Source organism: Capsicum annuum, chromosome 4 (assembly GCF_002878395.1).
Source record: "Capsicum annuum cultivar UCD-10X-F1 chromosome 4, UCD10Xv1.1, whole genome shotgun sequence".
Lineage (NCBI taxonomy): Eukaryota > Viridiplantae > Streptophyta > Magnoliopsida > Solanales > Solanaceae > Capsicum > Capsicum annuum.
In genome coordinates this window covers 47577999-47605465 of record NC_061114.1, presented here as the reverse complement: position 1 = coordinate 47605465, position 27467 = coordinate 47577999, and the positions used below count along the sequence as shown (strand labels likewise).

General features: G+C 34.0%; 1 pseudogene; it reads left to right on the top strand.

The window, feature by feature from the left end:
• Positions 1-14854: 14854 nt before the first annotated feature.
• LOC107868890 lies at positions 14855-25591 on the top strand (annotated as a pseudogene).
• Positions 25592-27467: the final 1876 nt, after the last annotated feature.

Here is a 27467-nt window from a genome sequence, read left to right as displayed (position 1 = left end):
AAGCTTGACACTTATCTTGAAAGCATTGGAAATATCAACTCATGGTAGAAATATGAAATTCACAATATTAAATATCAAGTTATAACTTGAGAATAGTAAAATAATCATGTATAACAAAGGTTGAATAATTTATATTCTCATAGTCTCGTGATGACGTAATTTGGGTATAAACCTAATTGCAAAATCTTATAAATCCATAATAGAAATCAAAGCTTTAGGCACAAGAACGAAAGAATTGCTCTTGTTAAAAACCCCACATACCTTAATCTTTGAAATTGGATGAATTCTAGTGCTTGAGACTCTATCCGCACTTGTAATAAATGATTCTCGAAGTCCACACTATGAGGAACTTGGTTCTTAAAGAAATCTTGAACATTTATGGATGATTTTTGGAAGATTAATAATCTTGAATGAAACCCTATATATATTTTCTTACGAGAATTGGAAGAGAAAATGAAGAAATTAGGGTTTGGATGGGGATTCTCATATATATATATATATAGGAGCCTCCAAAAGATGGGAAAAGACTAAAATACCCTTGCAAAAACATCCTTTAATTGCTGAAAAAAATAGCTGACGACATTTGTCACAAGTTATCACGAAATATCATCACAAAAGGGTGGAATTTATGACTTTCTGCTTAAGGTTGACGACATTTTGTAACATACCGTCAGACTTGTGACAAGTCGTCACAAAATGTCATCAAAAAATGTTGGAATTTGTGACTTTTTGCTTAAGGTGATGACATTTTGTGACAAGTCGTCATACAGTTTCCAGGCTGTCACGCTGGTGTAAAATAGGCATAACTTTTCGCTCCGATACCAGATTTGGGTGAAATTGGTACCGTTGGAAAGCTAATTTAACTATATATTTGTTGGTGGGTCATGAGATCAAAATTTCTTAGTGTAACGAGATATATACTCATTTGAAGTTGACTATACCAAAATCCTTCTCAAGAATTCAATCGGTAAAGGATGTTTTGATTCACCTAATCGCTGGGACATCTTTGAGGCCTTAATACACATCACCCTTGATCTGAAAACAACCAAAGTACTATAATTTATTTCTCATGAGCTTGAGCCATGGTGGCACTATTGGTTAGAGTTCTCGGGGTATTACAATATCTCCCCCTGGAATCATTCATCCCCGAATATTGCCAGGTAGGCCAAGAACAAGAAAAAATGAGGACGTATAGCTGGAACGACTCACTCAAAGGACTTACTTCACTCTATACCTTTGGATACTATACAAAATGAATGAATTCGTGATGGAAGTGGACACACAGCTGAATCTTTACGAAGAAGAAATAATGGTACCTTTTGCTCGCTCCGAACTCACAGAAAAGAGGTGAGGGTACTTGGATCACATATCAGCTTCGGCTTCCCAAGTAGCACCCTTAACAGATTGATTTTTCCAAAGCACTTTAACCAAAGGAACTTCTTTGTTCCTTAGCCTACGGATCTGAAAATCCAAAACCTCAACCAGAATCTCCTTGAATGAAAGGCTCTCCTGAATATCTAATCTTTCGAAAGAATCAACCACGAAAGAATCACTAATACACTTCTTAAGCATAGAAAGATAGAATGCCAAATGAATGCTAAACAACTTCGCGGGTAACTCCACCTCATATGCTACTTTCCCAACATGGCTTAGAATCCTATATGGACCAACATAATAGGGACTAAGTTTTCCCTTCTTCCCAAATCTCTTCACCCCTTTCATAGGTGAAACCTTCAAGTACACCAAATCATTAACATTAAACACAATATCTTTTCTTCTCACATCCGCATACGATTTCTGACGACTTTGAGCAGTCTTTAATCTTTCTTGAATCAACTTAACTTTTTCCACAGCCTCGAACACAACATCAGGCCCAATCACAGCTGCTTTTCTTGCTTCAAACCAACCTATAGGAGATCTACATCTTCTTCCATATAAATCTTTGAATGGGGCCATCTGAATACTAGCATGGAAACTATTGTTATACGCACATTCGATCGATGGCAAGTGCTCATCCCAAATACCTTTGAAATTAAGTTCACATGCCCTCAACATGTCCTCTAAAGTCTGAATAGTCCTCTCAGCCTGACCATCAGTCTGCGGATGAAAAGCAGAACTCAAATGAACTTAGGTACCAAGACTCTTCTAAAAGGCTCTCCAAAACTGTGAAGTAAACTGAGTACCCCTATCTGAGATGATAGATAAAGAAACTCCATGCAATTTGAATAACTCACGGATATATAATATAGCATAATCCTCAACTGTATAAGACGAATGCACGGGCAAGAAATGAGCTGATTTAGTCAACCGGTCTACAACAACCCAAATTAAATCATGATGATGATGAGAAGAAGGCAAACCAATTATGAAATCCATATTCACTTCTTCCCACTTCTAAGTAGGAATGCTAAACTCTTGCATCAAACCGTCGAGCCTTTGGTGCTCTACCTTAACCTGTTGACAAGTAGAATACTTTGCCACAAATCCTGCTATGTCTTTCTTCATACCGTTCCACCAATAGATTTCCCACAAATTGCGGTACATCTTGGTAGCACCGGGATGAATAGAATATCGTACACCATGCACTTCATCCATAATTCTCTACCTTAAATCATCAACATCGGGAACACACAATCTACCATGCAATCTCAATACACCATCTCCCCCTTGGGAGAAAACCTCTACCTTTTGGTTCTTAACTGACTCCTTCAGTCTGACAAAACTAGGATCCCTGTCTTGCTTCTCCTTTACCTCTGAGACCAAAGAGGACTCGGAACTACTCTGAACTAACATACTCCCTTCAGCGGAATCAAGCAATCTAACACCCAACCTAGTCAAACGATGCACATCATGAGCAAATTCTTTCTTAACATTCTCTACATGAGCTACATTACCCATAGACAACCTGCTAAGAGCATCTGCCACAACATTGGCCTTGCCCAGGAGATACAACACACTCATATCATACACTTTTAGCAACTCTAACCATCTTCTTTGTCTAAGATTCAACTCTCTCGGAGTAAACACATACTATAGTTTTTTGTGATCAGTAAAACATATTAACATGAACGCCATACAAATAATGTCTCCAAATTTTCAAAGCAAAAACTACAGCTGCTAATTCAAGATCATGGGTTGGGTAGTTCTTCTCACGAGGCTTCAACTGTCTAGAGGCATAAACTATAAATTTACCCCTCTGCACCAATACACAACCCAAACCAACTCTAGAAGCATCATAATACACCATAAAACCATCAGTACCATTGGGTAAAGCTAACACTAGGGCTGAAGTGAGTCGAGTCTTCAACTCCTGAAAACTCTTCACAGACATCTGTCCACTGGAACTTAACTTTTTTTTGGGTCAACCAGGTCATAGGAGACGCAATGGAAGAAAAGCCCTCAACAAAACAACGGTAGTAACTAGCTAGACCCAAAAATTCCTAACGTCAGATGAGGAGGTAGGTTTAGGCCAATTCTTTACAGCTTCTGTCTTTTGGGGATCGACTCTAATGCCTTCGGTGGAAACAATGTGACCTAAAAAAAAACTTACCTTAGCCAAAATTCACATTTGCTAAATTTAGCGAATAATTGATGATCTCTAAATGTTCGCAAGATAATTCTAAGATGGTCATCATGATCATCCTCTCTTTAGGAATACACAAGAATATTATCTATGAATACAATGACAAACATATCAAGATATTGCTTGAACACTCGATTCATGAGGTCCATGAAGACTGCTGGAGCATTGGTTAACCCAAAGGACATAACAAAAAACTCAAAGTGATCATAATGGGTTTGGAAGGCTGTTTTTCGAATATCACACTCTCTCACTTTAAGCTGATGATAGCCGGATCTAAGGTCTATCTTTGAGAAATAACTTGCACCCTATAGCTGATCAAATAAATCATTTATTCTAGGAAGAGGGTACTTGCTCTTAATAGTTACCTTGTTGAGTTAACAGTAGTCAATGTACATACGCAATGTACCATTTTTCTTACGCACGAATAGAACAGGTGCACCCCATAGGGAAATACTGGGTCTGATAAAGTCTTTGTCTAAGAGATCTTTGAGTTGCTTCTTCAACTTTTTAAGTTCTGCGGGATCCATATTGTACGGAGGAATGGAAATAGGCTGAGTGCCGGGAAGGAGATCAATCCCAAATTCTATTTCTCTATCAGATGGGACCCCTTAGAGATCTTCTGGGAAAACATCGAGAAACTCTTAACAATGATAACTAACTGAATAGTCGGAGTCTCAAACTTGTGATCTCTAACTCGAACTAGGTAATAGATGCAACCCTTGGAAATCAACTTCCTAGCTTTGAGATAGGATATGAAATGGCTCTTCGGAGCTACAGAACTCTCGAACCACTCAAAAATAAACTCGTCAGGAAATTGAAACTTGACCACTCGGGTACGACAATCTATAGACGCATAGCATGAGTGAAGCCAATCTATATCCAGAATGATATCAAAATAAACCATAGGTAGCTCAATCAAATTAGCACATATGAACCGATGAAGGACAGTGACAGAACACTTCTTATACACTCGCTTAGAAATAACAGATTCTCCTATCGAGATAGAAACCAGAATAGGCTCAGGAATCCGTTCAGGGTCCATCTCAAAATTTATAGTAACCAGAGGTGTCACATAATAAAAACTTGAACCGAGGTCCATCAATGCATACACATCGAAATAAAAGACATGGAGCATACCGATGACAACATCTGGAGAGTCCTCCTGCTCCTGGTGAGGTAGTATAGAATAGAAATAATTCTGGCACGAACCGCCAGGTACTAGAAGAGGCACCCTGAGAAGGAACTAGGTGGACTACGAAAGCGGGGCACTGGTAGCCTAACTCTAGGGACGAGCATATCAACTTCCCTGTCTAGCATACAGACAATCTCTAAGTCGGTAGCCCAACTTCTCACAACTAAAGAAACCCCTCTGATTAAAAAAACACTCACCAAAATGATCTCTACCAGACTTGGCACATAAAGAAGGACGAGGTCTATAACTTACACTTTCTTGAGACCTCGATGAGATAGGCTTTGTCCCCTGCTCCCACCTTCTTTTAGGTGTGGGAGCACTAACTGAGGAAGGCGCGGGCATAAACAGACATCCCTGGAATTAAGGGCGATTCCCTCCATGGAATCTGGACTGACCGAATCCCTGCTACTCTGATCTAGCTCTTTTATTCCCTCTTACTCTCTCTCTCTCTTTCACCCTATCAACTTTAATCTATTAGGCATGTATCATCAACTGAGAAAGGTTCATCTCTCTATTAAGCATAGCAGATCTATAGTCTTTTACCACGTAACTCAACATGGCAGTCACGAACTTATTCATGATGGTCCTGGAGTTAGACATCATACTAGGAGCATATTTGAATAACTAATTGAATCTAAGACATTACTCCTTAACAGTCATAGAGCCTTGTCTCAAATTTATGAATTTCTCTATCTTTGCTTCCCTCATCTCAAGAGGAAAGAATCTGTCCAAGAACGCATCCTGGAATAACATCCAAGTCATGGGAGCGTCATCCTCCCCTCAACTCTTCCTCCACATCTCCACCCAATCATATGCAACATCTTTCATTTGATAGGCATCCAATTCAACACTCTCCTTTTCAGTCACGTACATAATCTGGGTGATCTTTCTCACTTTATCCAAGTATATCTGTAGGTCTTCACCTACCTTCGACCCATAGAATTCAGGGGGATTCATCTGCATAAAGTCACAAACTCAAGCTATAGTAGAATTATTCTCTTGCAGAGGTGGAACAGTAGCCTGGGCATTAGCTTGAACATTGGCGGTAACTGCCTGGGCTAGCGCCTAAAAATCTACCCAAAATTTTGCATAAGACACATTCTCATTTAAGGGATCAACGGGTTGAGGTTGATCATTGTTTCTACAAGCTCGACGAGGAAGCATTTTCTGTTATAAGAGAGCATGAGTTAATCGCAAATAAAGAGGTAGTTGTAGGCACGATAAACTTTAGAAAGAAAGAAATTACTTTTCCTAAAATATTTCGTAGCCTCTTGCTCATAGATGCGGTGCGCTACACACCAATGATCAAGACTCTATGTAACGCGGCTTGTCAGACACCCTAGTACCTAGGACTCCTTAAACCTTAGGCTATGATACCAAGCTTTGTAACACCCTCAAATTTCCATCTCGAGACATCACACGGTGCTTAGGGCTATACGTAGCCCCATGCTAACCCTCGGAGCGAGACACTACCTCAAGGAACTCAATTCAACAATAGTCATGCATAATAAAGTGATATATCACATAGAGTTTAAGAGACAGACTAGAGAATACTATTCTATACAATGAAAATATATATTGAATGTCTGTACATACCATCCCTCTAGTCTGACAAAGCCTCTATACATCAAAATCAAGGAGCCTTCGGGGTTGACTCAACAGTACTGAAAGCCATAACAACAAAATGATATCACAAAAATATAGACCCAATCCTCGAATCATGAAGACTCACCACTGAGGAAACATAGTGAGGCACCCGAATATCGCTAATGCGACTACGGCTGAGTACCTAAAACTACATTACGAGAAAAAATAACCCATAGGAAAATATGTGGGTCAACACTTTGTAATGTACTGAGTATGTAGGGGTGCATGCAACAATGTAAATATCATCATCAATTTCATAAAAATATGCATATGTACAATGATGGCTCACTTGTCTTGAGTTAGATTGAAACATACTTTTCATGATCTCATAGTAAATAAATCATATGATAAAAACCTCATAAATAATCATAAACAACTCAACTCTTCAAATCAAGACTTGAAGTGACTCGGTAATTAAAGAAACTCAACTCTTATGGACATGGGAGGGTCTTATAATAAACATAAATCATGTGAGCGACATGGAGTCCAATGTTTTGCCCTCCTAAGGAGAGAACCATACATTGGCAGGAGCATCGTACTCTTTCCAGGAAGTACAACCTCAATTTAGTAATCACAATCTCATACTCGGACTCTGGCCCACAAATATCAATACCAATCCTACGGTGGCATGTAGTTTTGGAGAAATACCACATTTCTCGATCGGTGCTAAATACTACTCCCAGACATAAGCTCAGAATGCGTTATGAAATCCACCACAAATATCACAAGGGTCTATCATGAAGACCAAATCAAATCTCTTTCTCATTTATCAAATCATAATCAATTTATGGATTCCTAACTCGACTCAAATCAAATCAATCTTTCACAATATCAAAATGTATCAATTCATGAAATCATGGCAACATCAATAACTTTGAGGAAATATCAAAACTCATTGTAACCACTCAATCTCATGAATCAATATACTCAATAATCTAATTTGTCATAAGGAAGCTTAAAGCTTGACACATATCTTGAAAGCACTTGAAATATCAACTCATGATAGAAATATGAAATTCACAATATTAAATATCAAAACATAACTTGGGAATAGTAAAATAATCATGTATAACAAAACTTGAACAAATTATATTCTCATAGTCTCATGATGAAGTAATTTGGGTATAAACCCACCCGCAAAATTATATAAATCCATAATAGAAATCAAAGCTTTGGGAACAAGAACGAAATGATTGCTCTTGTTCAAAACCCTACATACCTAATCTTTGAAATTGGATAAATTCTAGTTCTTGAGACTCTATCCTCACTTGTAATAAATGATTCTCAAAGCCCACACTATGAGAAACTTGGTTCTTGAAGAAATCTTGAAGATTTATGGATGATTTTCAGAAGATTAATGTTCTTGAATGAAATCCTAAATATATTTTCTTAAGAGAATTTGAAGAGAAAATAAAGAAATTAGGATTTGGATGGGAATTCTCATATATATAGGGGCCTCTAAAAGATGGGAAAAGACCAAAATACCCTTGCAAAAACATTCTTTAATTGCTGAAAAAAATAGCTGATGACATTTGTGACAAGTCATCACAAAATATCATCACAAAAGGGTGGAATTTATGACTTTCTTCTTAAGGTTGACGACATTTTGTGACAAGCTGTCAGACTTGTGACAAGTCGTCACAAAATGTCATTACAAAATGTTGGAATTTGTGACTTTTTGCTTAAGGTGAAGACATTTTGTGACAATCCATTAGACTTGTGACAAGTCATCACAAAATATCGTCACACAGTTACCAGGCTGACACGCTAGATTAAAATAGGCATAACGTTTCGCTTCGATACCGAATTTGGGTGAAATTGATACTGTTGGAAAGCTAATTCAATTATCTATCTGTTCGTGGGTCATAAGATCAAAATTTCTTAGTGTAACAAGAGATATAATCATTTGAAGTTGACTATGCTAAAATCTTTCTCAAGAATTCAATCGGTAAGGGATGTTTTAATTCACCTAATCGCTAGGACATCTTTGAGACCTTAATACACATCACCCTTGATAAAAAAACATCTAAATCACTATAATTTATATATCATGAGCTTGAGTCATGTTGGCAATATTGGTTAGAGTTCTCGGGGTATTACACCCGGTTTGAGCCGTGACAGATTATTGTTATAATATTAATTTAGAATAGATATTGGTCTTATGTTTTGCACTTCTTTTCATAATTAGTATCTTAATACGAAGTAGTACCAAGTGCCTAAGGAATTGATTAAATATGGTATAGTAATAGCAGCCCGCAGCATACTTTAACGTGGAAGTGTGGGAGCAATGCATTTCAATAATAATTAGGTGGCATTTGTGTATGATTACATTAATTGCTAACCACTTGAACGATTCATTTTTTATACGGTACTATATTTATGTCTTTGACCAAGAAAAATTTCTTCACTATTTCATTTAGAGTTTAAATTATATGCATTGTCAGTATATAAATTTTGTACATTATTAGGTAGTAGTGACCTGCTATAACAGGTTATTATTTTTACTAAAGTAATTTTTTTTTCCTTCTCAAAATTATAAACTCTTCCTTTTCTTAATTCTTTCCTCGTCACCCCCTCCCCTCCTTATTCTTGTTTTTCACCCTCCTTCTTTCCCATTCTCTCAAATTACAATGATTTAATCATCCATCTATTTTTTTTGTCACGTGCCTCATGTATATAATGTTTATCAGATATATTGATGTATTGTTATATGATTAGTTTTTTGGTAAATTTCCAACAAATTACATAGCTTAGTAATATGATTTTAAGTTGGTCCTTTTTCTCCAAATTTACATATATTCAATCTGCAATTCTACATAATAGATATTCATAAATTTTGTTGAATTAGATTAAACTGAAGTTAAAAAATAAAAATGATCTATTCAATTCAAACCAGGAAAGATCTATAATCAAAAAGTTTTTAGAACCTAATTATATTTTCATGATAAACAAAGGATCAAAAAATTTCATTAGTGATTCAGACGATAATGTTGAGAATTAAATTATAAAAAATAGAAATAAATTTAAAATAATTTTAGTAAGTAGATAAATAGAATTCTACTTGTCTTTAATGTCTTTTGGTGACGTGCAATTATAAGGAAATAACTACTAGTTATCAAAGTTACTGTGGTTAATTACCTTTAAAATTACCTGATAGTGTAAGAGATTTAGTACACTGATAGTGCACTTTAAATTATATGCACCGTCAGTGTATAAATTTTATACATCATCAGGTAGTAGTGACCTTCTGTAATAGGTTATTACTTATTTACTAAAGTATAAAAAATTTCCTTCTCAAAATTGCAAACTTTACCTTTTCTTACTTCATCGCTCGTCGCCCCCGCCCCGCCTCATTCCTGTCTCTCACCCTCCATCTTCCTCATTCTCTAAAATTACAATAATTTAATCATCCATCTATTTTTCTGTCACATGTCTCATGTTATAATGTTAATCTGAAATATTGATGTACTAATTTATGATTATTTTTTGGTAAAGATCCAACAAATTACATAGTATTGTAAAAGATTATTGATGTACATAACTCCTTGGTGTAATTCATCCATTACTCCTTAGTGTAGTTCCTCCATTACTCCTTAGTGTAATTCCTCCATTAAATATAGTAACTCCCACACCTCCATTAACCCCTCATTGATCATCATGTTTATGACACCTTGGTGTAACTCCCCTATGTAATACTATAAATAGAGGTCTTGAGGAAGATGTTCAAGAAACATGAAATAATTATCTTATATTGCTATCTTTCTATCTTTTCTACTATTGTTCTTTTCTTACAATTCTTGTTTTTAATATTGAAATACGCTATCAGCACGACTTTACTCTTTGTCAAATTTTCTTTTGTCAAGTATATGCAACTTACTTGTCTTGAATATTGTAGTTTGTTATTTTTCTTTTATCAAAATTTTGATTTTGATGTTAAAGTTACTCATGAAAAAATATTATTTTTATATTATTGTATTGTTGTCTAACTTCATTATTTTTGTGATAGTTTTCATCATATCAAATTTGTCGAAGCTTGAGTTTGTGGAACTTGAAATCTCGGGAAAAAATTACTTGTCATAGGTTCTCAATGCAGAGATTCACCTAGTTGCTAAGGGTCTTAGTGTTACTAGTACCCCGGATAATGCAGCGTCAAATCAGGACAAGGTCAAGGCTATGATTTTCCTTCACCATCATCTGGATAAAGGAATAAATGTTGAATACCTTATAGTGAAAGATCCACTTGAATTGTGGACTGATTTGAAGAGAAGGTATGACCACCTAAAGGCCACGGTACTGCCTAGAGCTCATTATGAGTAGATGCACTTACAATTTCAAGACTTTAAAATCGTTGTTGAATATAATTCTGTTGTATTCAGGTTTTTTTTCCAATTGAAATTATGTGGAGAAACTATAAATGATGAAGACATAATGAAAAAAACACTAACTATTTTCCATGCCTTAAATGAGATATTGCAACATCAATATTGTGAAAAGGGCTTTCAGAAGTATTTTGAATTGATCTGATGTCTTCTAGTGGATGAGTACCATAATGCCTTTTTAATGAAAAATCATGAAGCCCGTCCCACTAGGCTGTTCCACTATCAGAAGCAAATGGGGTACAAGCACATGGCCAGCCTAAAAGACGGCAAGATCGGGGTCATAATAATATGTGTGGATGTGGAAATGGTATGAGACGATATAATAATCATCATGGTGGTTGTAACCAAAAAAGAGAGATTCAAATGGGTCTTCAAAATAATCTTTCAAGAGGTAATTGTCATCATTGTGGCATGAAAGGCCATTGGAAGAATAAAAATCAGGATCCTAAGTATTTTTATAGGCTTTATCAAGAATCTTTCAAAAGAAAGAGAAATGAAAGTGGGACCTCTTCCAATGCCCAAATGGAGTCACATTTGACTTTCAAATATAATGATGAGATAGGACTTTCACAAAAATATGACGACAATGTTGAGGCAAACTTGGTTTTGAAAGAAGATGATTTTGATGGCCTTGATGATATAACTCATTTGGAAGTTGAAGACTTATTTGGAGATGAAAACTAAATCTTGGTCAAGTCATTGGGGAAATAAACAATGTTATTTTATTATGTTGTTTCTTTTTATCATGTTTTTACATTTCAAGAAAAAATAAGTAATTAAGTTTTATTGTAAGATTGTGAGATTTTACATTTCTTATCATGTATTTTATTTTTGCGAAGATAATAAAATTTTTCCAATCTTCAATTGGATCCAAGATGAGTAATGGAGATATGTGCCTTCTTGATAGTGCTACAACTCACACTATATTAAGAGAAAAGAAATATTTCTCTAATTTAATTATGAAAATGGCTTATGTTAATATAATATCCGGTATGACAAAGTTAATTGAGGGCTCTGGAAGAGCTACCTTATTACTACCTAGGGGAACAATATTGGCCATTGATAATGCATTATATTGTAGTAAGTCTCAAAGAAACTTGTTAAGTTTTAAAGTTGTTCTCCAAAATGGCTATCACATTAAGACTGCAAATGAAGAAAAGATTAAATATCTTTATATTACTACAATAAAAGATGGGGGAAAATTTGTGCATGAAAAACTACCTGCACTTTCTTCTGGATTGTATCATACCAGTATTTATATGGTTGAATCGCATGTCGTAGTAAATAAAAGGTTTACAGATAGTAATGATTCTATCATTTGGCATGATGGGTTGGGCCATTCTGATTTTAATATGATGTGCAGAATTATTGAGAATTCATATGGGCATACTTTGAAGAATCAAAATATTCTTCAATCAAAGGAGGGATGATTGGTTAGGCCATCAAAATTTTAATATGATGTGCAGAATTATTGAGAATTCACATGGGCAAACTTGAAGAATCAAAATATTCTTCAATCAAAGTAATTTTCTTGTGCTGCTTGTTCTCAAGGAAAGTTGATAATTAAACCATCAGTAGCTAAAGTTTGGATTGAATTCCCTGCATTTTGGAACGTATAAAGGGTGATATATGTGGACCAATTCACCCTCCATGGGGACCTTTCAAATATTATATGGTCTTGATAGATGCATCTATAAGATGGTAATATGTGTGCTTATTATCAACTCACAACATAGCTTTTGCGAGATTGTTGGTTCAAATAATAAGGTTCAGAGCACAATTTTTAGATTATGCAATAAAGACCATTCGTCTTGATAATGCTAGTGAGTTTACATCTTAGTCCTTTAATAATTATTCTATGTCAATTGGAATAAAAGTTGAACATTCAATTGCCCATGTTCACAATCAAAATGTTCTAGAAGAATCATTGATCAAATATTTTCAATTGATAGATAGACCAATGTTAATGAGGACAAAACTTCTTATTCAACATGGGGACACGTTATTTTGCATGCAATAGAACTTGTACGCATAAGGCCAACGAGCTATCATAAATTCTCCCTATTACAGTTGGTTTTTGGTTAAGAACTAAACATTTTCCATCTTAAAATTTTTGGATGTGCGGTATATGTTACAATTTCTCTACCACAACGCACAAAGATGAGACCCCAAAGAAGGTTGGGAATATATGTTGGGTATGAATCTCCTTTCATTATAAAATATTTGAAACCTATGACAGGAGATTTGTTTTCAACAAGATTTGTTGATTGTCATTTTGATGAATTAGTATACACAACATTAGGGGGAGAACATAAGCAGCTAAAACATGAGATAGATTGGAATATATCATCACTATCTCATTTATTTCTTGAACAAATCAATATGAGTAAGAGGTTCAAAAGATGATTTACTTGCAAAATATTGCAAATCAGCTGCCAGATGCATTTACTAACCCTTCCAAGGGTTACTAAATCTTATATTCCAGCTGCGAATGCTCAAGTTCGAGTTGATGCCTCAATAGGACAAGTGGTCAATGCAAATAAGCTAAGCCACGTTTGAAATAGGTAGATCGATTGGTTCCAAGGATAAAAATCCTCGATATAGAAAAGAAATAAATGATCAGAATGATCATGATATAATGATAATTGCTTAAAAAGAGCCTTGAGATCTAATAAATGATACGACCACTGAGAAGGTTAAAATAACTGAAACTAATAAGAATAAAAAACCGCAATAAGTTATGTCTCCATGAGAAATAAGTGGAATCTAAATAATATTATGGTTGATAATATTTTTGCTTATAATGTGGCTTCTAAAATAATGCAATAAGATAAGGATTCGGAACCAAAATTTGTCAATGAATGTAGACAGAGAAATGATTGGCCAAAACAAAAGGATGCAATTCAAGCAGAATTGACTTCACTTGAAAAATATGAAGTTTTCGAACCAATAATCGAAACACTTAAAGGTGTTAAGCCAGTGGGATACAAATGGGTTTTTGTGTGGAAACAAAATGAAAAAGGTGAAGTCGTAAGATATAAAGCACGACTTGTGGTATAATATTTTTTGTAAAGTCCTGGCATTGACTATGCGAAGACATATTATCCTGTGGTGGATGGAATTACCTTCAGATATATAATAAATCTGGCAGTTCATGAAAAGCTTGATATGCGCCTAATGGATATTGTCACGGCCTATTTGTATGGCTCATTGGACAACGATATTTTTAAGAAAAATCCAAAAGCCTTCAAAGTATCTGAAGCATATAAAAGTTTGCAAGAAACTTGCTTAATAAAGCTTTAAAAATCCTTATATGGATTGAAACACTCAGGGCAGATGTGGTACAATTGTCTTAGCGAATATTTGCTAAAAGAAGGATATAAAAATGATCCTATTTGCCCTTGTGTTTTAATAAGAAGGTCTAGATCTGAATTCTCTATAATAGTTGTCTATTTTGATGACTTGAATATCATTGACATTCCTAAAGAGCTTTCAAAAGTTGTTGAGTGTTTGAAGAAAGAATTTGAAATGAAAGATCTGAGAAAGACAAAATTTTATCTCGGCCTACAGATTGAGCATTTGACAAATGAAATTTTTGTCCACCAATCAACATACACTAAAGAGATTTTAAAGCGATTTTACATGGATAAATCACATCCATTGAGTACCCCAATGGTTGTGAGGTTTCTTGATATAAACAAAGATCCATTTTGACCTCAAGAAAATGATGAAAAGCTTCTTGGTGATGAAACTCCAATCTTGGTGCTATTGGGCACTAATGTATCTTACCAATAATACTCGACCATACATTTATTTTGCAGTAAGTTTATTGGCAAGATTCAACTATTACCCAACTAAAAGACATTGGAATATTGTCAAGCATATATTCGAATATCTTTGGGGAACTATTGCCTTAGGATTATTTTATTCTAATAAATCCAAGTCAGAAATAATTGTTTATACCGATAAAGGATACTTTTCTGATCCATATAAGGATCATCTCAGACGGGTTATTTATTTATGTATGGTGGTACAACTATATCATGGCGTTTAATGAAGAAAAAATTAGCTGCAAATTCTTCAAATCATGCAGAAATCATTGCCATTCATGAAGTGAGCCTGGAGTATGTTTGGTTGAGATCAATGACTCAACATATTCAAAAAATATGTGGATTTTCTTTGAATAAGGATTTTCAACTACATTGTATGAAGATAAAGTTGCATGTATAGCTCAGTTGAAGGGAGGTTACATTAAAGGAGCTAGAACAAAACACATTATACCAAAATTCTTTTTCATTCATGATCTTGAGAGTAAAGTTAAAATAAATGTTTAACAAATTCGTTCGGACGATAGTCTGGCAGACTTGTTCACTAAAGTATTTCCAACATCAAAATTTGAGAAGATGATATTCAAGATTGGGATACGCCGTCTCCGAGAAATAAAATGATGCTTGCATCAGGGGAAGTAAAGTACATGCTGCACTCTTTTTCTATTGACCTAGGTTTTGTCCCAAATGGATTTTCCTGGCAAGGTTTCTAACAAGGCAGCAAAAAATGCATATAAGAATATGTGTGTACTTTTTTTCCTTCACTAGGAGTTTTCTTCCACAGGGTTTTTCCTTAGTAAGGTTTAAACGAAGTATATTATATCAATAGACATCTAAGGGGGAGTATTGTAAAATATTGTAGATGTCCATAACTCCTTAGTGTAATTCCTCCATTACTCCTTGGTGTAATTCCTTCATTAAATGTAGTAACTCCCATATCTCCATTACCTCCTCATTGATCATCATGTTTATGACACCTTGGTATAACTCCCCTATGTAATACTATAAATAGAGGTCTTAAGAAAGATGTTCAAGATACTTGAAAGAATTATCTTATATTATTATCTTGCTATGTTGTTCTACTGTTGTTCTTTTCTTACAATTCATGTTCTTAATATTGAAATACATAGCTTAATAATATGATTTTAAGTTGGTCCTTTTTTTCTTAATTCACATATATTCAATCTGCAATTCTACATAATAGATATTCACAAAGTTTGTTGAATTAGATTAAACTGAAGTTAAGAAATAAAAATAATCTATTTAATTCAAACCAAGAAAGATCTATAATCAATAAGTTTTTATAACCTAATTATATTTTCATGATAAACAAAGGATCAAAAAATTTTATTAGTGATTTAGACGATAATGTTGAGAAGTAAATTATCAAAAATAAAAATAAATTTGGAATAATTTTAGTAAGCAGATAAATAGAATTCTACTTGTTTTTAATGTCTTTTTCTGATGAAGTACAATTATAAGAAAATAACTACTAGTTATCAAAATTACTGTGGTTAATTACCTTTAAAATTACATGACGGTATAAGAAATTTAGTAGACTAACAGTGCACAGAAGTTAAACTCAACTTCTATTTCTATTTGAGAGATATAAACACAACACCATGACAATAAGAATGTCTGTATTAGTTAATGTTTGAAAATTTAGTAAGATGCATCTTTGAAAATTATGGATAGTTATAACAATATACTTTTAGGCCTAACTAGTTTATCAATATGATCGAAGCATACACAACATATCATATAATACATACATACATAAATACATGCATACATACCTACATACACACACACACATATATATACATACATACACACACACATATATATACATACATACATACATATATGTATACATACATACATATATGTATACATACATACATATATGTATACATACACATATATATACATATATATATATACATACATACATACATATATACACACACACACACATATATATATATAAGAATAAAGTATACACTATCTATTCATTTTGTAGATAGTTTGTATATTAGATGGCCAAATAGTTCACACTCATAATACTCTCTAAACTTATTGTGTTTATTAATCACCTTCATTTTATTTGGTTAAAACTGGTTAGTTTAGGGAAATATATAATGATTAAAGAATTATCGTTCGGAGGAATGATAAATGAAAATATAGTAATTAGACGTAAATTTAAGACTTGAAGCTACTTGTAACCATTTTATTTCAAATTCAAGTCTAAATTATGCGTACACTAATTTCGGTATATATGTGAATAATGAATTTTTTTATTTCTCCTTGTGTAACACAGACGGATTCAAGGTACGGTTCAATTTTTAATGATTTTAGCCTTAAACCAATCAACAACTACCCATTCCATTTTAGCCACATAATAAGATGAAGAAGATGTAATGATATTTGGAGAGTAGTCAAGAGAAGTAGTCAAGTTTCACCTAAGGCATAGAACAACTTGTCAAAATATAGAGGGTAAATACTCAGTTTTTGAGCCCACATCAAAGGACTTAGGTAGAATTCAGACATTGCATAAAAGAATTGTAAAGAAAAATAATGAAAAGCCAGTTATTTCTCCAGCAGCCTCACCAGAAGCACCGTCTTTTAATTTATCAGGTAACCTCATAGCAACTTTGGAGTTAGGGTTGAGTGTTGGATCAGGGGAATACTTCATGGATGTTTTTGTTGGTAAACCTCCTAAGCATTTCTCTTTCATTCTTGATACTGGTAGTGATCTTAAGTGGATTCAGTGTATACCTGGTCGAGCCAGAATTTCAACTAAGGGGGTTCAATATTCGAAGAAAATCTAGCCAAAGGGGGTTAACCTACCATTATAGATACATAAAAATAGTTTTAATCACATATAAATGGTATATTTTTTTGTAGAAAAGGGTTTGGATGAGCCTCCTACCAAAGGGCTAGTTCTGTCCCTACCTGTTATGATTGTTTTGAACAACATGGTCTATATTATGATCCTAAAGACTCAAGTTATTTTACAAATATAAGTTTTCATTATCTAAGATGTCACCTTGTTTCATCTCCTGACCCTACACGGTCTTGCAAGACTGAGAACCAGACTTCCACTTATTACTATTGGAATGGAGATAGCTCGAACACAACTGGTAATTGTTATTTTGTTTGTACTTCAAGTACACAGAATTTGTATATTACAACACCAACTTCAACTTGAGTTCAAGTATAAATAAGAACACAATGAAGTATATCAAATATCCTTAACACAAGATCAAAATAACCTTTCCAAGAGGTGTATTTTATTTTGCAGAGATTAAGATGAAACAGAAAATAGCTAAGTCATCCGAATTCATGGATTTTTCTTAAGGAAATAATCTCCCTCACTGTACCCGAGGTTGTGGAATTTTTCCTCCTAGGATAAAATGGCTAAAAGACCAACAGTAGCGGTACCTCAAATCGTTGGAATATCTTCAAACTCACAGAATGTTTTGAGTGATCACACAGAATATTTTTTAGACAAAAAGAGAGCTTTTAATCTGAAAATTTTGTACTAAACCTACAGAAGAAACCAGGTTTATATAGCCACAACATGCCTCTTCTGAAAAGAGGCAATGGTTCACTCTAAAGGTTACACCTTTGCTGTAAGTTCATGTCGGTTTATCAAAGATTACATCTTTTCCTGAACAGTCATCTTATTTCATGAATCAGTGTGTCACTTTATTGAAGGATTACATCCTTCTGAAGTACCATTTTGAACCATTGCAACCTTCTGTAGCCTCAGTTTAAAACAATGTATCATTTCTGAAGCACTAGTTTGAAAATAATACATCAGTTCACTTGAAACAGTGAAATTGTTACTGCATGTATATATAAATGGAGGTCCGAAACTGCATAAAAAATTTTACTGCATTTTTCCTTGGTGTTCTTTGGAATTCAAATAAAGTTTATCTAAACAGATAGATCTCATCGATTAATCATTTGACAAATCCAAATCCAAAGCTGAAGCCGAGCCGAGCGAGTGACAACGACGACAGCACGAGGCATCTATTATTTCTTGCCTCACTTTCCATGTGGAGTAAGTGTTCTTGATTATAAACACTTTCAAGTTATATTCTTCCTCCAATGTAGGACAAAGAGTAAACCTTCTAATTTGGGAGTACACTTTCTATTTTACTGTCTTCTTTCCCTCCACTATTTTATCCTCCATTTTTTTATTCATACTTCTTTCATATACTATGAACCCAATAATCCCCCACATGAATGGCGAATGGATATTTTTCATAAAATTTTTATGGAAAAGTATATGATCATTAAGCAAAGATTGATTGCATATGGATAAGTGGGTTTCCTTTTGAACTTTTCGTAGTGAACATGCATTGAATGCACTCGGTCAATCGATAGATTTGATATCTTTAAACCATCGAGCTTTAATGTACACCTAGATAATACATGTCACACAACCAGCCTTTTAATGTTTATGGTTCTCATGGTTTTGTTCTTTTCATCCATGAACATGTCCCGGATTCTTGAGAGCTTAAAGAATAGGCCTTTACTAACATTCTCTTTGAAGTGACCTCCACTTCGCCCTCGCATAGGTGATTTCTAAACGTTCAATCCTGTAGATTAAACTATTTGGTCAAACCTTCCAAATTTAGATAATCATTAAAAAACTTTTCACCTTAAGTCTTATCCTAGTTTACTATACATTGTCTACATCATGAGAATGGGTTGGGTAATTGACAATGTTAAACTTGTCAGACACAATTTTATTTGATCTCCTTGAACCTAGCTCTTGGGATCTCCAGTCTGCTAGGTAGAGTTACCACTATGCTGACTCATCCTAGGTCTTAAACTCATTCCCTTGGATATTCTTTCCACTCCTTTTCTAGATAGGCCTTTTGTAAGTGGATCGGACACATTATTCTTTGACTTTACATAGTCAATAGTGATAATTTCACTAGAAAGAAGTTTTCTAACAGTAATATATCTCCGTCGTATGTGACAAGATTTACCATTGTACATCATACTCCCTGCCCTACCTATTGCCGTTAGGTTATCACAGTGTATACATACTGGTGCCACTAGCTTGGGCCAATACAGAATATCTTTCGAGAAATTCTGAAGCCATTCTGCTTCTTCACCAGCTTTATCTAATGCAATAAATTCAGATTCCATTGCAGAGTGAGCGATACAAGTCTGTTTGGATGATTTCCAAGAAACTGCTCCTCCACTAATAGTAAATCATATCCACTTGTGGATTTTACTTCGTTCGATCCGGTGATCCAATTTGCATCACTATATCCTTCAAGTACTACAGGATATTTATTAAAATGCAAAGCATATTTTTGAGTGTATTTAAGATACCCCAAAACGCTTTTCATTGCCATCCAATGAGTTTTGTTGGGATTACTTGTGTACCGACTTAATTTACTAATTGCACATGCTATGTCTGGTCATGTATAGTTCATTATATACAGTAAACATCCCAATACTCTTGCGTACTCCAATTGTGAGTCACTTTCACCTTCATTCTTTCGAAGTGCAAAGTTCACATTTAATGGAGTCTTGACAATACCGAATTCCATATCCTTGAACTTGTCAAGTACTTTTTCAATATAATGAGATTATGACAATGCTAACCCTTTCGTAGGTTGATGGATTCTTATACCTAAGATCACATCTGCAACTCCAAGGTCTTTCATATCAAACTTGCTCTCGAGCATTCGTTTGGTTGAATTTATGTCACAAATATCTCTGCTGATGATCAACATATCATCCAGATATAAACAAATAATGACTTGGTGATTTGGTGTGTCTTTAATATATACATATTTTTCATATTCATTTATCTTGAATCCGTTTGCCAACATAGTTTGGTCAAACTTTGCATTCCATTGCTTAGGTACTTGTTTAAGTCCATAAAGTGACTTAACAAGTTTACACACCTTATTTTCTTTTCCTGAAACCACAAAACCCTCAGGTTGTTTCATGTATATTTCTTCCTCTAAATCTCCATTTAGGAATACGGTCTTCATATCCATTTGATAGATTTGAAGATCATATACCCCCATCAAGGCAAATAACACTCGAATCGAGGTTATCCTTGTTACTGGCAGTTTGTATCAAAGTAATCAAGGCCTTTATTCTGTTTGAAACCTTTTACTACAAGTCTTGCCTTATATTTGTCAATAGTACCATCCACCTTTATTTTCCTTTTGAAGATCTATTTAGAACCTAACGGTTTATTTTTGGGCGGAAGGTCAACCAATTCCCATGTATGGTTACTTAAGATTTAATCTATCTCACTATTGACTGCCTATTTCCAAAAAGATGAGTCTGAGATGACATCGTTTCTTTAAATGTTTGAGGCTTATTTTCTAAGAGAAATGTTACAAAATCTGATCCAAATGAAGTTGATATTCTTTGACGTGTACTACATCTTAGATTTTATTCATTATGTACATTCTCACTTGGTTAATCTCGAAGCCATTTAGATCCTCCACTAGACTGTTCATGTCTAATTTTATAGGGTAAATATTTCTAAAAATTCAGCATTGTCTGATTCAATTATCGTATTTTCATTAATATCCAGATGTTTGGATTTATGAACCAAAAATAGACATGCTTTAATACTTCTAGAATATCCTATGAACACATAGTCCACCGTTTTAGGTCCTATCTTAACCTTTTTAGGTATAGGAACTTGAACCTTAGCTAGACACCCCCATACTTTGAAATATTTTAAGATAGGTTTCCTTCCTTTTCATTTTTCGTAAGGAATTGATTGTGTTTTACTATGGGAAACTTTGTTGAGTATACAATTGGCCGTAAGGATAGAATCCCCTCATAAGTTTTGCAGTAAACCAGAACTTATAAGTAAGGCATTCATCATTCTCTTCAAAGTTTGATTTTTTATGCAATTCCATTAGATTGAGGTAAATATAGGGCCATATTTTGATGGATTATTCCATTCTCTACACATATTTGCGCAAAGGGAGATTCATATTCTCCATCCATATCACTTCTTATCATTTTGATCTTTTTGTGTAACTGATTTTCAACTTCAGTTTTATATTGCCTAAACACGTCTATTGCTTTATCCTTACTATTTAGCAAGTAGACATAACAGTATTTAGTGCAATCATCAATAAAAGTTATGAAATACTTTTTCCCACCACGTGATGGTGTTGACTTCATATCATAGATGTTAGTATGTATTAAGTCTAAGGGATTAGAATTCCTTTCAACGAACTTATAAGGATCATTTGCATACTTCAATTCCACACATATTTGACACTTTTTTTATTGCACTCAAAGTTTGGCAAAACTTCTAAGTTAATCAATTTTCGTAACATTTCATAATTAACATGGCCTAAATGTTCATACCATAAATCATAAGACTCAAGCAAATAAGAAGAATTCGAACTTTTATTTATTTCAACAGTCATTATATTCATCTTGTAAAGGCCTTCGTTCAGATAGCCTTTTCCTACTTACATTTCTCCTTTGCTAATTACAATTTTCTAGAAACGGTTACACATTTGAATCCGTTCTTATCTAGGATTGAAACAGAAATAAAGTTACTATGTAACTCCAGAACATATAACACATTGTTCAGTGTCAAGACCTTGCAGGAAGTTATCTTTAAGCAAATTTTTCTGGTTCCCTCCACCTTAGCAGTAGTGGAGTTAGCCATGTAGATCATTTCTTATGCTTGAGCTGGAGAAAATAACGAAAACAACTCCTTGTTGGCACATATATAGTGGGTGGCACCAGAATCCATCCTCTATTCACAAGGATTCCCCATCAAGTTGCATTCTGAGAACATAGCACATAGATCATCACATTTTTTGTTAGATTCAATCATATTTTCTTGATCCTTCTTCCTCCCTTTATTTAGGGCACGGAAATCTGTGGACTTATGGACAATCTTGCCACAGTTGAAGCATTTTCCCTTGAACTTTTCTTGGGTTGATTGCTTCCTTGTTCAGCTTTCTTCCTTTTCTTGGAATTGTTTTGGTCATCTTCTACAATATGTGATCCATTAATGTAGAATTCCCCTTTGATCTTCTTTCGGCAGCTTTATTATCCTCTTCAATATGAAGTCAAAAAATAAGATCTTCAACAGTCATCTCCTTGCGTTTATACTTTAAGTAGTTTTTGAAATCTTTCCACAAAGGTGGTAGCTTCTCAACTATCATTGTTACTTGGAAAGCATCATTCAAAATTAAACCTACAAAACAGTTTATGTGAGCATTAAGAACATTTTTAATTTGTTCAACTAAGGTATTTTTCAAAGATATACCTTCTGCTAGGAGATTATGTATGATACTTGCAACTCCTGTACTTGAGAGACAATAGATTCACTATCTATCATTTTAATGCAACAAGAAATTTCTTAATTCTCACATCCTCTGTCTTATATTTTCGTTCAAGTGCCCCCACAGTTCCCTTAATGTCTTGGTTCCACTATAAAAAATGTAGAGGTCGTCTTGGAGACTACTCAGAATATAATTCTTACAAAGGAAGTCCGAATGTTTCCAAGCTTCTACAATAACGAAGCGGTCTTTGTCCGATCTGAGGGAATCTCGGGTACCTTAGGAGCGTCTTCGCTAGTGAACCATTGCAGACATAAAGTGGTAAGGTAAAAGAACATTTTTTGCTGCCACTGCTTGAATTCAATGCCCAAAAATTTTTCGAGCTTCTCCGCCGGTGCCATTATTGGTGGAGCATTTATGCGACTTGATGTGGCAATATTAGTTGTCCCCACAGACGTTGTCGCATCCATCATTTGACTTTTAGTTGCCATTTTTCTTTCACCACAAGACAAAAAGTACTTAGTATTTTCAGAATACTACTTAAAAAAAATTCTTTTTTTCCCTTTGTTACTAGTTAACAATGAAGTTTTTAAGACTTCTAATTGTCAACCGAATGATCTTGAACTTGTGACGAAGTTTTTATGACTTCAAATAACTAGTTAAATTCAGGCGGAGTAGAAAGTTAAAACTTTAATCTCCAAAAACAAGCAATACAGATTCTATAATAGGAGTTATTTGCTTAAGATTGTTATTTCGTTTGTACTTTGGTACATAGAATCTGTATATTCCAACACCAACTTCAACTTGAGTTCAAGAATAAACAAGAGCACAATGAAGTATATCAAATACCCTCAATACAAGATCAAAATGACCTTTCCAAGAGGTGTATTTTATTTTGCAAAAATTAAGATATAACAGAAAATAGCAAAGTCGTCCGAATTCATGGATTTTCCTTAAGGAAATAATCCCCCTAATTGTACCCGATGTTGTGGAATTTTTTCTCCGAGGATAAAATTGCTAACAAACCAACAGCAGCGGTACCTCAAATGGTTGAAATATCTTCAAACTCAAAGAACATTTTGAGTGATCACACAGAATATTTTTGAGACAAGAAAAAAGTTTTTAATCTGAAAATTTCGTACTAAACCTGTGGAAGATCCTAGGTTACACCTTTGCTGTAAGTTCATGTCTGTTCATCAAAGATTGCATCTTTTTCTGAACAACCATCTCATTTCATGAATCAGTGCATCACTTCATTGAAGGATTACATCCTTCTAAAGCATTATTTCAAACTATTGCAACCTTCTGTATCCTCAGTTCAGAACAATATATCATTTCTGAAGCACTAGTTCGAAAAAAATGCATCAGTTCACTTGAAACAGTGCAACTGTTACTGCATGTATATATAAATGGAGGTCCAAAACTGCAGAAAAAATTTTACTGCATTTTTCCTTGGCATTCATCGGAATTCAAATAAAGTTTGTCCAAAAAGGTAGATCTCATCGATTGATCATCTAAATCTAAATCTGAGCCGAGCGAGAGACGACGACAATGGCGCGAGGCATCTATTATTTCTTGCCTCACTTGTCATTTGGAGTAAGTGTTCTGGATTATAAATACTTTCAAGTTCTCTTCTTCCATCAATGTGGGAGAAAGAGTAAACTTTCTAATTTGGGAGTACACTTTCCATTTTAGTGTCTCCTTTTCCTCCATCATTTTATTCTTTATTTTTCCATTCACACTTCTTTCATATACTATGAACCCAACAATGATTTCATCTTGATACATTCTCGGTTAATCGCACAACCACTAGTGGGAACCAGAGATTAAGCAGGTGAAAAATATGATGTTTGGTTGTGGTCATTGGAATAGAGGCTTGTTTCATGGTGTGCCGCAGGGTTGCTGGGACTTGGTAGGGGACAACTTTCATTTTTGTCTCAGTTACAATCTTTATACGGCCATTCTTTTTCGTATTGTGTAGTCAATAGGAATAGCAATTCTAGTGTCAGCAGCACACTGATTTTTGGTGATGATACGGAGCTCATGAAACATCCAGACTTGAACTTCACTTTACTAGTTGGTGGGAAAGAAAATCCTGCAGAAACATTCTACTATTACAGATAAAATCAGTCATAATTGGAGATGAAGTGCTAAAAATACCAGAGGAGACATGGAATTTGTCTCCACTTGGTGTTGGTGGCACAATCATTGTCAGGAACTACTTTGAGCTATTTCGCCAAACCAGCATATGAGATTATAAAAGATGCATTTGTTAACATGGTGAAGGGCTATCCTTTAATCGAAGATTTTCCCGTTCTGAGACCATGTTACAATGTGTCTAGAGTACTGGAGAATCTCGAATCACGGTTGAGAACTACTTTATTAAACTTGATCCAGAGGAAATTGTTTGTTTGGCAATTTTAGGCACTCCTCACTCTGCCATGTCAATAATTGGTAACTACCAACAGCAGAATTTTCATATCTTATATGATACCAAAAGGTCTAGGCTGGGATATGCACCAACAAGATGTGCTGATGCCTGATTTAAAAACTTGCTATTTTGGGTTGGAGGTGAAAAACTGTAAACAAGCCGAAGGATTTTGTTCATTTTAGTTCTGATCTTACAACTTATAGATACAAAAACTTTCTTCTTTTTCTCTTGCTACATACTCCTTCCGTCCCATTTTACCCGTCCCAAATTATCTAATCTGGTGTTCCATTTTACTTGTCGTTTTCTACTTATCAAGATAAGACAAATTTTTTTTCATATTTTACCCTTTGCATTAATTACTTTTTCTTTAAATTAAAATGTAAACATTATTTAATAGGGGTACTATGGTAAAATAGCCATGTTATTTATTATTTTTCTTAATAGCTGTGCTATCCCAATTTGGGACGGATAAAATGGGACGGAGGAAGTATTAACTAAGGAAGTAACATATTTGCATTTATTTTAGGAGAGTAAATAATGAGAAAGAATCTCTTAAATATAAAATCAAATTAAAAAATTTCCATCAGATCTTTTCATTAATAATTTACAATATGGTTCAACTTTTTCCCATTTCTATTAATTTTTTCCTTAAAATTCAGTTACTTCTATATTTAACTAATCACTCAGTTACAAATATATCACAATGCATATATATCAAGGCTAAAGATATGTATCACAAAAATAAAAATTTGAAATATCTTATAATTTAATAAAATTACGATAAAAAGTATTACAACCTAATAAAAATCCGTGATTATGCAAGTTACCCCAAAACTTAAACTCAATAAAAAGGGGCCTTTCTATCTCTTGGGGGTATAATAATTTTTAGCACTGGCATCAAATGCGGATAAAGTTTTACGATATCAATTATTTATTCTTTGAAAATAAATTTATGTTGGATGGAATTGTTAATTAGATCATTCTCCTACTATTGATCATTTTGATTTCTCAGACAATTATATATTGATGACAAAATCATAGGTCATGAGAGAGCACAAAAACGTATTAGCGAAATATACACAAAGAAATATTGATTATAAAGAGATATAAGGTGATATATTTTTTTTTTATGTAATATAAAAATATATCTGTAATACCATATAAATGATGTACATGTTGAAATATTAAGTTAGTTACTGTGTTAATATAGTAATACTTATATTATTATTAAACAAATTATTTTGGTACTAATTTTACTGTTTACAATAATTTTTTTTATATACATGTTTTATTATTATTAATATGGTATGATAATCTGGTACACGTGCAAGACGTACACTGTACTAGTACTAAAATTCAACAACTACCTTCATATAAGTAATTAACTTATATTATGTCTCTTGCTTCTCTGGAAACTAACAAATCTTAGCTTATATCTAATCCCTTGATATTCTTTAATATTTACCTTTGGTCACATAATAATCCATTTATATGTGTGTGTCATAATTGGGCTAATCTCTCACATATAGTATGACAAAACAATTGACGCACTTATCCCTGAGCTTGCTACTTATAAAAGGACTCATATCTATCATTGCCTATATAGGATAATCAAATGCATGCATTCTATAGAATCATCAATATACTCACCTAGGATGATGTCTTGTAAAGCATCTAGGTCTTGATGTCCAACTAGGTTGTTTCACTGGTTAACACTAGTGCGACTTATTTCCCAAAAATCTAGGATACTAGCACATCCTCAACCTATAAAGAGCCAATTTACCATTCCTATTTTAAGATAACACATAATCCTAAAGATTCAACATATATAACCAAAGAAATACTAAGCATATCGTATATGCTTCGATCTTATAAGCACCAGAGATACAATGGGAAGAAGTTCCAGTGTTTAGAAACATTCAAATTTTTCTACAAAATTTATGTTGGGAGATGCTATACTTTTAGGTTCGATAAATAAACAACTCTTAACTAACAAATCCTATTATTAATCTTAACTTGGGTTCTGCTCCCATAAATCAGGGGTTAACCAAAATACAACTATAAATATACTTGGCACACGAATCCCCCTTTTTAGG